We start from the raw sequence: 10,698 nt of genomic DNA, 5'->3' as shown, positions 1-10,698 counted from the left end.
AAGTGTTTATATATGGTTGTACTATTAATGTTTTACAATTATTATTTTTTAGGATTGTTTAGCTTGCAAACCATTTCTATAAGGTCGCTATCCACCTCCTCTTTTTCACAATTGATTAGTTGTCCTTGATGATACCTTGATGTGCTATTCACCTATAGAGATTTCCTTGTAAGATTTGTGATGGAGGAAGTTTATGGATTTGTTCTAAGTTCATGTTGATAGTTGTTTGGTAGACCGATAAATAGTTGTAGCGAGTTGTAGAATGTTACGATGAGTTTCATGTATTGTCGTTTAGCATGGAGACTTGCATGAGTGTGGAGTTATTATGTTCTAAATACCAAGTCATTTTGAAGGAGAACTCATAATCACATAATTATGGACATACCATTGTAAGTATGTAAAAACTATACTTGCACTGTTATTAGTGTACATACAATGATGAACAAGAGCATGATGATGTTCTTAGAGATACCTAGAGGTTTTGCAACCAACTATGATTAATAGAGAGATTTTCTTTGCTATTGCTAGCCATAAGCAATGTTTTGTGGCAGGGAAGGAAGACATGTAGCTCAAAAAAAAAAAAATCTTTGATCAAGTGTGCATGCCATTATCTTATTATGTGGGATGATTATCCATATGGAGGTCACATTACATGAAATATCTGGCATCAATAATATTATGATATTAGAAGTTTAACAATTGTGAAAATATTCCATCAAATATTATAGTATTGTAGATTTCCCATCATCTTACACATTTGTGACATTCAATAACATTTACAACTAAGAGCTTCAAATTTCCCAGCACACATAAAAAAAGATATCACTTGCTCCAGGCAACTTCAAAGACTCTTCATATTCAATGTATGGTTGCATTTTTTTCCTATTGTATGACTGGTAGCCTTGATGGTTTAATGTATGGTTGTTATCTATTGTATCTATATATGGTTTATATTCGTTTGTTTTGACATACATCCCCTCTTTATTCTCTTCGCAGTCTATGACCTGCCCATATCTTATGTAATTTGTTATGCATTGATTCAATCAATAAATAAAAAAAAGTAATTTTATCACATCTTATGTATGATTAATGGTTCAATTTAATTTGTATGTGAGAACAACTCTTTAATAGCTATATTCTTAAACATGTTTTTGATATTAAAAGCAACCAAAAAATAAGGGGACTGGCCCATTGGAACAACAAGAAAAACAGTGGCAGAACCACTGTCCGCATAATAACATCAGAGTTACAACCCTTTACCTCTATCAAAAACTATGATCATTCTACGTAAGTTTAGCAGATATAAAGCAGTATTAAACAAAGTTTTAGACATATGCCACACAGGGCAATAAACATAAAAGTTCAAACAAAAACATAGGCTAACGCTATCCGCTAGCAGGCTGCTAAGAGTAGACAAAAAACCAGCCTTCCACAGCATAGAGACAATTCATTTCTTTTTCTCATGGCTCCTCTTGGGGAGGAGCTTTCTTGCCCATTCCTTGGTGAGGAATTTGAACAGGGCCTTGTAGTCCTCGTCGTCCTTGCCTTTACCTTTGGAAGCACTTTCCTGCATGAGGCACAAAGTGGTAGCTGAACAACGCATCACATTCAACACGAATTTAGAAACATCATGCATTTTGGTTTCCACCTCCTCCAGTCTGCTGGTGATATCCTACACATTATCAGACAGGGCCTCCACCTTTTTCCCTAGTTCCGCCAGGTTGTTGTCATCCTCCTCTTTAATGCTACTCGCTTCCTCCACAACCATCAATTTTTCAAGCCTGAGAGTCAAGCAGGGGGAATTTGTAGGCTCCAGACTCTTAGAAATTGTGGGGCTTTCAGAGGCATGGGTGGAATTGATAGAGTGTGGGGTTGGGTTAGGGTGGAAAAAAACCACATTATCAGTTGGGCTTGAGTTCCCAGTGTCATGCGAGGAGGAGGGGTCTCTCAGAGGTTTTTCAGAGGGTCTAGAGGCCAGTCTGCTTGAGCGGTGGGGGGGGTGTTGGCCTCGTTAGTGATTTCCATGTCAGAATCAATCTCCTGGATTCTAACTTTCTTGGGGGTTCTGACCTCTTCAAGGGAGTGCTTTTTATTTTTCTTGTTGCAAGAGCCAATTTTCGGGAGCCGAGGGGGGCTAGCATTATGTTTAGCAGTACGGTAGGTCGAAGGACTGGTATTAGTCACATTCTGGATGAAGATAGAACGGGGCGGGCAGAGGGCGACGTGGAAGTTGTAAAGGCGTAGGATGAGGCCCTGGTGAAGGATGGGGAAATCTTTACCCTTTTTTTTGGCCTCAACAATATCTTTGACATTAGCATCCAGAGAATGCAGCAAGAAAAACAGAATGGAAATATAGTCCTTATTTCTCAGATGGTTAAGGAAAGGGAGATGGTAGTAATAGAAGATTCCATACCTTCCCTCCAACGTGAAGTATTTCATTGATTTAGTTCGTTTTTAGTTGCTTTTTAAAATTGTAATCTAAAGTAGCTTTCTCAAATGGTTCTCACTTCCAGATTGTAATATTTTAGATTAATTAATTAATTTACCAGAATCTATTAGGTTTATTTACCAGAATCTATTAGGTTTTAGGTTTACACACATACATCCTTGTTTACTTGATACTTAAACTATCTATTTTCACTTTAACTACTTTTCTCACATAATTGTTCTCACTTACAAATTGTAATATTTTAGATTAATGACTTGATTTATCATAATATGTTAGGTTTTAAATTTACACATGCACATCCTAGTTTATTAACACCTTTTACGCTTGATCTAGTTACCTAGTTCTTAGGTCCCCTTATGATTAAAGTTATAATAGAATGGTTCACATGGGTAGCAGAGTTGGCTCGGGTCGTGGGTTTGCTCCCCATAGGTCACAAGTTCAACTCTGAGGCCTAGATTTCACTCAATTTACTTGGCAAGCGGGTTGCTTGGTACATCCCCAGGGACTAGTCTCACCTCAACTCGCTCAGGAGGATACCCCGTGACAACAAAAAAGAAGAAGTTATAATAGAATCCATTTTTTTGATAAACCATAAGATCTCATTCTTTGACGTTTAAAAGACCTAACAAATGAAGGGTAACTTTACTTAGAATTCACAACTATTTCATCAATATTAGAATACATATTAAACTAAATAATAATTTTTTAATAAAATTATAGATACAATATAATTTTTTAATCAAAATTTTATGAAACACCTAAAAAAACAACAACATTAAAATAAAAATCTAGATAAATTCAATGTAATCTCAATTAAGAATCAAGATAATTTGCATATAAAAATATGACCATTAAAGAATCAAGATGATTTCTCAAGATGATTTATGTAAGAAGATAGACAATCTAGTCAATGATACATAAGTTTTTATCAATCTTTAGGTTTTGACAATGAAGTCCCTAGCCTATTAAAGGGAAACTACCTTCAACGTTGAGAATATGATAAAGAAGTTAGTTTTGTTTATAAACACATAAACACCCCCCCACCTAGGGTTGTGGGTCCTAGATTAAACAAATTCTCATATGTTGAATGTGGAAGTTAAATGTCATCCAACGACTATTCTTAAGCGTAAACAAAGGCATAACATACGCCATTTACAAAGGGTTAGGGTTTTATGAGATATGGGACAGTTGGGCTTGTTGTAGGATGAGAGGGATTCCACCAATGTCTTATAAAAATACGACACCCCTCTCCAACTATTATTTTAATCAACCATTCCCTTATAAAAAATGTCATGTGATTTAGACATTTATTTATTTAGATTTTTCCTTTAAAATATTTTGGAGACCATGATGTAAGACTATTGAAATACACACCTTTCACGAACTCATCTCATGGGTCATTAAATTTGTTAAATGTGGACCTCACTAAACCAACAATAAACTATGGGTGCATGTGAGTATGACCTCAGGGATGGACTCTAACTTCCACGGCAAAGTATTAGTTTGTCTTGATATTTGTGTAAATTTATATATTTTTAGTTATGAATATTTTTTAAATTTTATATCAACAAAAGAAAAATATTATAATATCGAGAAAAAAAAAGCTGGTAGATGACATATCTATATAGTCTAAAAAAAGGATCAAATAACATTTGTCAAGTCTGCAACCAAATTTAAGTAGTCAAGGCTAGGTTAGATGAAGGAATAGGGTTTTGATCATTAGGCTTTCCTCAAACATCACTGATAGCGGCATCTTCAATTGACTCCCAACCAATGATAATGACAATGTTTTCTTCATTTTTTTTGGGAAGCTGATAAGTATGGATTGAAGAAATGGAAAGCTACAAATGAAAGAATTTGTCAATATCCAACCAACTGAAATCTTACCTTGGAAGATGATGAATCGAAAGACTAAGACCATCCACCACAAAAAAAAGTTAAAAATATATTTTTAATTATAAATATATTTTTTATAATTCTTAAATTTTAACTAAAAATAATCAAAATTTTGAAAATATTTAATTTTTACCTGTTTTATTTATTCTTTTAAATAATTGAAACATTTTAACATCTATAAATTAAAATAGAAAGCGTTACATCATTAGCAATATTTTTAAAAAATAAGATAAACATCTTTTTAAAAGAGTGGAGTCAAAATAATAACTAGCATATAATGATATAACCAAGAGTATAAATAAATATTTCCTTCCATTCACATTTCTATTTCTACATGCTATTTTGGTACTTGATATTTCTAATAAAAATGGTAATCTAGATATGACCTATTTTCTATAGGTTTTTTTTTTTTCGCTTGCGAGCATCATAAATGATGTAAAAATTGGAATTAGAGTGTACCAAGTATGTGCTATAAAATAAGGGAAGGTTGTTTCATATAAAATATTTGTTAGTTATGAGAAATCTAATAGATAAGTATATTGTGTTGGTAGAGTGCAATAGATTTAAGAGAAAGTTTCATGAAGTCATTTAAAATTTGTTATTTATATTTAAAATATATTTGAATTAGGAATGGGTAAGTGGGACCAAAACAGAGTATTACATCTTTACGAGTTAATCTATATGAGAAGGGCGATTTGCTATGTTTTTTCAACATTATATATCAAATAATGGAATTTCTTGTCGCCATCCCCTCTCATCTTCAATAATATTAGGTATATGTAGGTTGTTTATAATTTGATAGCAAAGCTCAACTAATTGACTTAAACCTAAACAAGGATAACAAAGTAATCAATAAACTAGGGGCTCTTGGTGGCTTGGAAAGATCCATCATAACCAACCACTCAACAACCCCAACTCTCACTTTATAAGAATAATTAATGTGAGTGTTAGTTAGTTGTCATTGAGACTTATTGTAATTATAATTATAGACACCTAAAATTAACCACTCTTATATGCTCAACTTATCCTTGTTATTAATCTATTTACCATCATCAATATTAATTAAATATATACATTATTATTTACTTAATATTCCTACTTTTTTCTACATCCCTAGACCATAGCATAAGGTAATTAATTTAATTATATTTCCTTTCTTTAATCCACCTTAGCCCTTCTATTTATTAAATTAAATCAATTCTCCAACTTATTTGATTTAATCCCCAAATCCCCTTTTGCTTCAAATATGAATTAAATTAAAAATATTGAATTCATTATTTTCTCTCTCCCTAGTCACATCCTCCAACTCTCCCACTTGCATCTTAATCCTAATCCTAATCTCCCTCTTATCTCACCTAGCATACTCCTAATCATTTCCACATTCTCCTAATCTTGGACTAGGGAGGCGTTAACTCCTTTCCATAAATGGCTATCCACCTTGTCCCTTCTCATAACTCTTCATCTTTTTGGAAGAAAGTCTCACATGGGATTTTCTTCCAAAAGGTACCCAAGTACCTTACAAAAGGAAATTTTAATTTCTTTATCATATTACACGCCCATACCTTACGAACGTGGGACAAAAATGCCTTTATGGCAAGATCTTTGCCCACACTACAAAGGTATCTCACCAAGTACCATTCTCAAGTACTCTTATGATGCCACTTGGCATCATCTCATGGCTTGAGAGAACCAAACTCACCTCATCCATTCATTCCCTCTCCTCCCATCTCAACCATCCATTCATCTCTCTCCTCTTCCACATTATCAAACTCTTACCCATTTTCAATAATATGGCATCCAAATCAATTGAAAGTTGTTATGATGCTAAAATATTGTGAGCACATATTGAAATCAATCATTTAGGAAAAAATGTTACGAGAGGTTTGATATAGTCCAATCAAATAGTAAATTTTGTATTTTTCACATTTTTTAGCCTAATCTTGACTGTTGCTTTGATTTGTGTTTTAAGGTTGATTTTAATGCAATTTTAGCGTATTTAGAATGTATATTTCATAGCACACATTTTGACATGCCTGATGGGACCCATGTTAGAATCGATTTTAACAAATTTGGTAGTTTTCTTGTGTTTTACATCTCTAGGTGTTTCTTGGCCGAATGCGTTGTTATTTAGGTGAATGCACAAGACAGGGGAAAATTTGAATTTATAAAGGGAAGTGCATGCGTTTCCTTTATTTTAGAAAACTAATTGAATATGCCTTGTAAAAGGGCAAACCCACATAAACTTTGGTGTATGCATAGGGAAAACTCTCTAGACATAGTTGGCTAAATATACTTTCCTGAAAGGAGAATATGAAATAGTTGACTAAACCTATTTCAAACTTGACAATCCAAAGAAAAAATTGAAACTCTTGGGTTATTGTGTGACTAACTAGAACCTACAAAGAAAGGAATACCCCATCTTACAGAGGTGAACCTAAACTGTTCTTGGGAAAACCTGCACGGTATAAGTTAGTTTTAAATCTCATACATGCGGTCAAATATAATTGTTCTTTTGGTACTAATTAGGTAACTTGTCCTCTCTTGTAATTGCACTAAACATTTGCATATCTTATGCTTGTCATAGATGGGTGAAATCAAACAATCTATTGTCCTTTGTGGTCAAATTTGTGTTCACAACACTAGGAATATAGGGTTCAATATGACCCTTAGCTATTGGTTTAGACTTTATAGTTACTTTGGTGTCATATCTTCTCCTAAACAACACGTGGGACCAATCAAAGGACAAATAGAAACATATTTTAGTTGTTAACTCTCTAGATAGACATAAGGCAAAGTAGGATGACAAGTCTATTACATAGACATCTTGAGGAGTGGCAAAATTTTGATCATGTAGAGTAAGATTCAAAACCATGATAACTACCACAATATTAATATCCATACCATCCAACTGTACGACACCCTTTGCAAGTGGTTCTTATCTAAGACACAACTTTTCTTCTATTTATTTAGGCATAACTAAACTACTTGCACCTGAGTCAATCATGCAATTATGGACAAGGTGTTGGCCAATAATCAAAGATACATAGAATGGAGGTGGTTTAATATCTTTAGCCTATTGACCATTGATAGGTTGAGTTGTATTAGTGAGAATGATGTTGGAATGGTCTTTAGGAGGTTCACTTGAGAAGGTAATGTTAGCTAGGGTTATTTATAAAAAGGTCTTTTTACCTTGCCAAATATAATTAGTCCCACATAGATATGCTAACATTTAATTGTTCATGTGATCCAAAATATTAAAAGAAACTGGAATAAACTTAAATTTTCTCTTGGGGATTACAACGTCACCTTGTGTTTGTGTTATAATACCCTAAAAAAGGTCATCTAAACCATGGGCCCCTAATCTCGACTACATCACCAAGGTCCTAACCAAAGACAATTAAATCAATCTTGAGCACCTAATTAATTCATTCCTAAATCATCAATGTCACATGGCAAATTAATCACTTCAATCAAATAAATCATCAAATCTCTTTAATCAATTATCCTATTTATTTAATTAAATATCCTAGCATATTTAATTAATAAATCAATTTGCCATTAAATCATCAAAAATGAATTAATTTGAAAAAAATGAATTAATTTGAGAAAAGAAATCAACTTGAGATATTTTGAAAATCTAATTTGAGATAACTTGAGAAATCTCAGAAAAGCAATTAAATCAATTAAATCTTAAAATGGAATAAAAATATTCAATAAATCGGTTTTCTCTGATTTTAACTTAAAGAAAAACAACTTTTTCTGATTTTTTTTAGTCAAACAAAACTTGAGCAAATAAAGGAAACATGCATTAAATCAATTCTTTTTAATTGATTTTATCTCCAATGCAAATTCAGACTTATAATCCAAATGCATTAAATCAAGCTTTATTGAATTTATCTCAAGATCAACTCAATCTTATCTCCTTTGAAATTGAGAAAAGCACTCAATCATCTCAATTCACCTGGATTGTGCTTCTTCTTGGAGAATCTTGATCGCTCATCAATCAATCTTGACCGTTGGTCTCTCTCTGGATTTTCTATAAATTCAGGCTCTCATCTCTCAATCCAATATTTTAGAGATTTTATTGTTATCATGCTCGTTTTTCTCTAGAGTCATTGCGAATATTGCACATTGAGAATATTGCATCTTAGCTTATTGCATATTAGCTTGATAGAATCATATAACTTGATAATTGTTGCTTGCATCTAGATTTCACATAGCTTAATCTTACATTCATATAGATTAAATCCTCCGTCTTGGTGTAGTCTAGTCACTGGTATTGCTTAGATAAATTTGAGAGCAAATCTATACTTTCATCTTTTAGGAGGCAATAGGTCGATTTGTTATGGTTTTTACATTTATTAATTTTGATCAACTAACCATGCAGGAAATGATTTATTGAGTGTTTGTGTTTCAGATACAGATTCCAAATTTCACACACACATTTTTGGCGCCCGCCATGGGGTAGGAAACTCAATTTTTCGGCCTCGCAGATCATCAAATTCTCATCTTTCGGATTATGTCCGTACATTCTCTGCAAAATCTCGTACAACATTATATTCATTATAGTATGATATTCTATCTTCTGTCGTATGGGTAGGTGAGAATTCTCGTATGGTCAGGTGAGAAAGTTCGTACGATTTTCTGCTTTCTCGCATTAAAAACAAAATACTTTTAGGGGTTTTTTTAATTTTATTTTTCTAGCACTAATGCTAACCCTGATCTATTTTCTGTCTAAGTGATTTTCACAGCCTATCAGGTTTTTGCAGAATGTTTGTCCAAGAATATGCCTGTATCGCTAAAAAATAATATGATTACAGATTCGTTGTTTTTGTAGGTTGCCTAAGAAGATTCAAGCAAACTTTGTGTATTCTTAATTGTTTTCTAGGCACCTAAATTGCGATGTGGTAAATAAACAAATCTGTTTTTCGTGTTTGAGAAAAGTCTAAAAGGTAGGAGAGTATGCTCTTGTCTGCACAGACAATCAGAAATCCAGACCCTTGAAGCTTTTCTAGTTTGAGATTTGTGTTCCTTTAGTGGGCCTATCATAGTGGGAAAAATTAATCACCCTGTGAGAACGACCCAAGTGAGTACAACTAGACCAAAGCATTTTGACTCACTATAATAAATAGGCATCTTTGAGATTAAAGTCTTAGAGGACAGAGTGTTATTTGAGTTTTCTCATATCGGAAATTTTGTAGGGCTTCGCGGTCTCAATCACACTTGTGTGACTACATTTTGCTTGGTACCTTGTCAGGCTATAGGCCTCAATCGTGCTTGCGCAACTTCAAACGGAAACCCTTACTAAGAACTCTAGGATAGAAGCTACCCGATTCACCTCCGAAAGGGGGATAATATTTGTGCAAGAGAGATAGTAACTCTCCCAAGATACTTGCCATATTGTACCCCCATTGGCGTTCGGAGTCGGCTAATACGACATTGAGAATTCATTGCATGAGACTCAGCGACCGTATTCTGATTAGCTATTGGGTGTGTACCTAAGTCTGCAAGCAAAGGTTTTCTCTCTTAGCCAACTTCCTTAGGATTAGCGTGATGTGCTTGAATTCACTTTACATCTTGCATGTTTGTTGTGTCTTTATCCTTGAACTATCTGAAACTATCACTGAACAACCTGAAACTGAAACTGGAAAACCTGAATAATCAACTGAAGCATCAAATTGAATGGTCAAAACCCTGTTTCCTGTCAAAACTCATTTCCTGTCTGATCCTATTTCGTACGAGTCAAGACCTCAATTGCCTAGTTTATTGTACTGATATCTAAGAATTGTCGTGTGAGCCTTTGTTTATTGTTGTACGAGCCTGCAACTTTCACTGTCTGCTTTGAACAACTCTTGAATACTTATAACAACATCTCATACGAGTAACCTAGTTTGTTGTATGGTTACCTTAAGTTTGTCGTATGGTCTTAGCCATTTTTTTGTACGAAAATCTATCTTCTTGAGTCTAGAAAACTTTGTTTGCATGATTTTGATATCTTTTACAAACCTCTATCATACTTTCCTGGTCAGTCCTGATACATCATAGGACATCATATACCTAGTCTTTTTCATCCTGAGCATAGCATCTTGATAGTATGCCCCTGTCGTTGTGTTACATGATTTTGTCGATTACATCCTAGCTGGTTTAATCAATCATCCATCAATCTGATCTGCTTAGATCACGTCTTATACAAGATAGATCGTTCCTGAAACCAGACTTGATCTCAATCTCTTCATCCAATCATCACCTCAAACAAACATCTAGCTTCGATTTGATCTTGACATCTATATCACTTCTAGCTCTCAGTCACATCAATTGTAAATGCATGTTCAAACCAAGAGCTATCATAAGGA

Source organism: Cryptomeria japonica, chromosome 3 (assembly GCF_030272615.1).
Source record: "Cryptomeria japonica chromosome 3, Sugi_1.0, whole genome shotgun sequence".
Lineage (NCBI taxonomy): Eukaryota > Viridiplantae > Streptophyta > Pinopsida > Cupressales > Cupressaceae > Cryptomeria > Cryptomeria japonica.
This window is presented reverse-complemented; position numbering follows the sequence as displayed.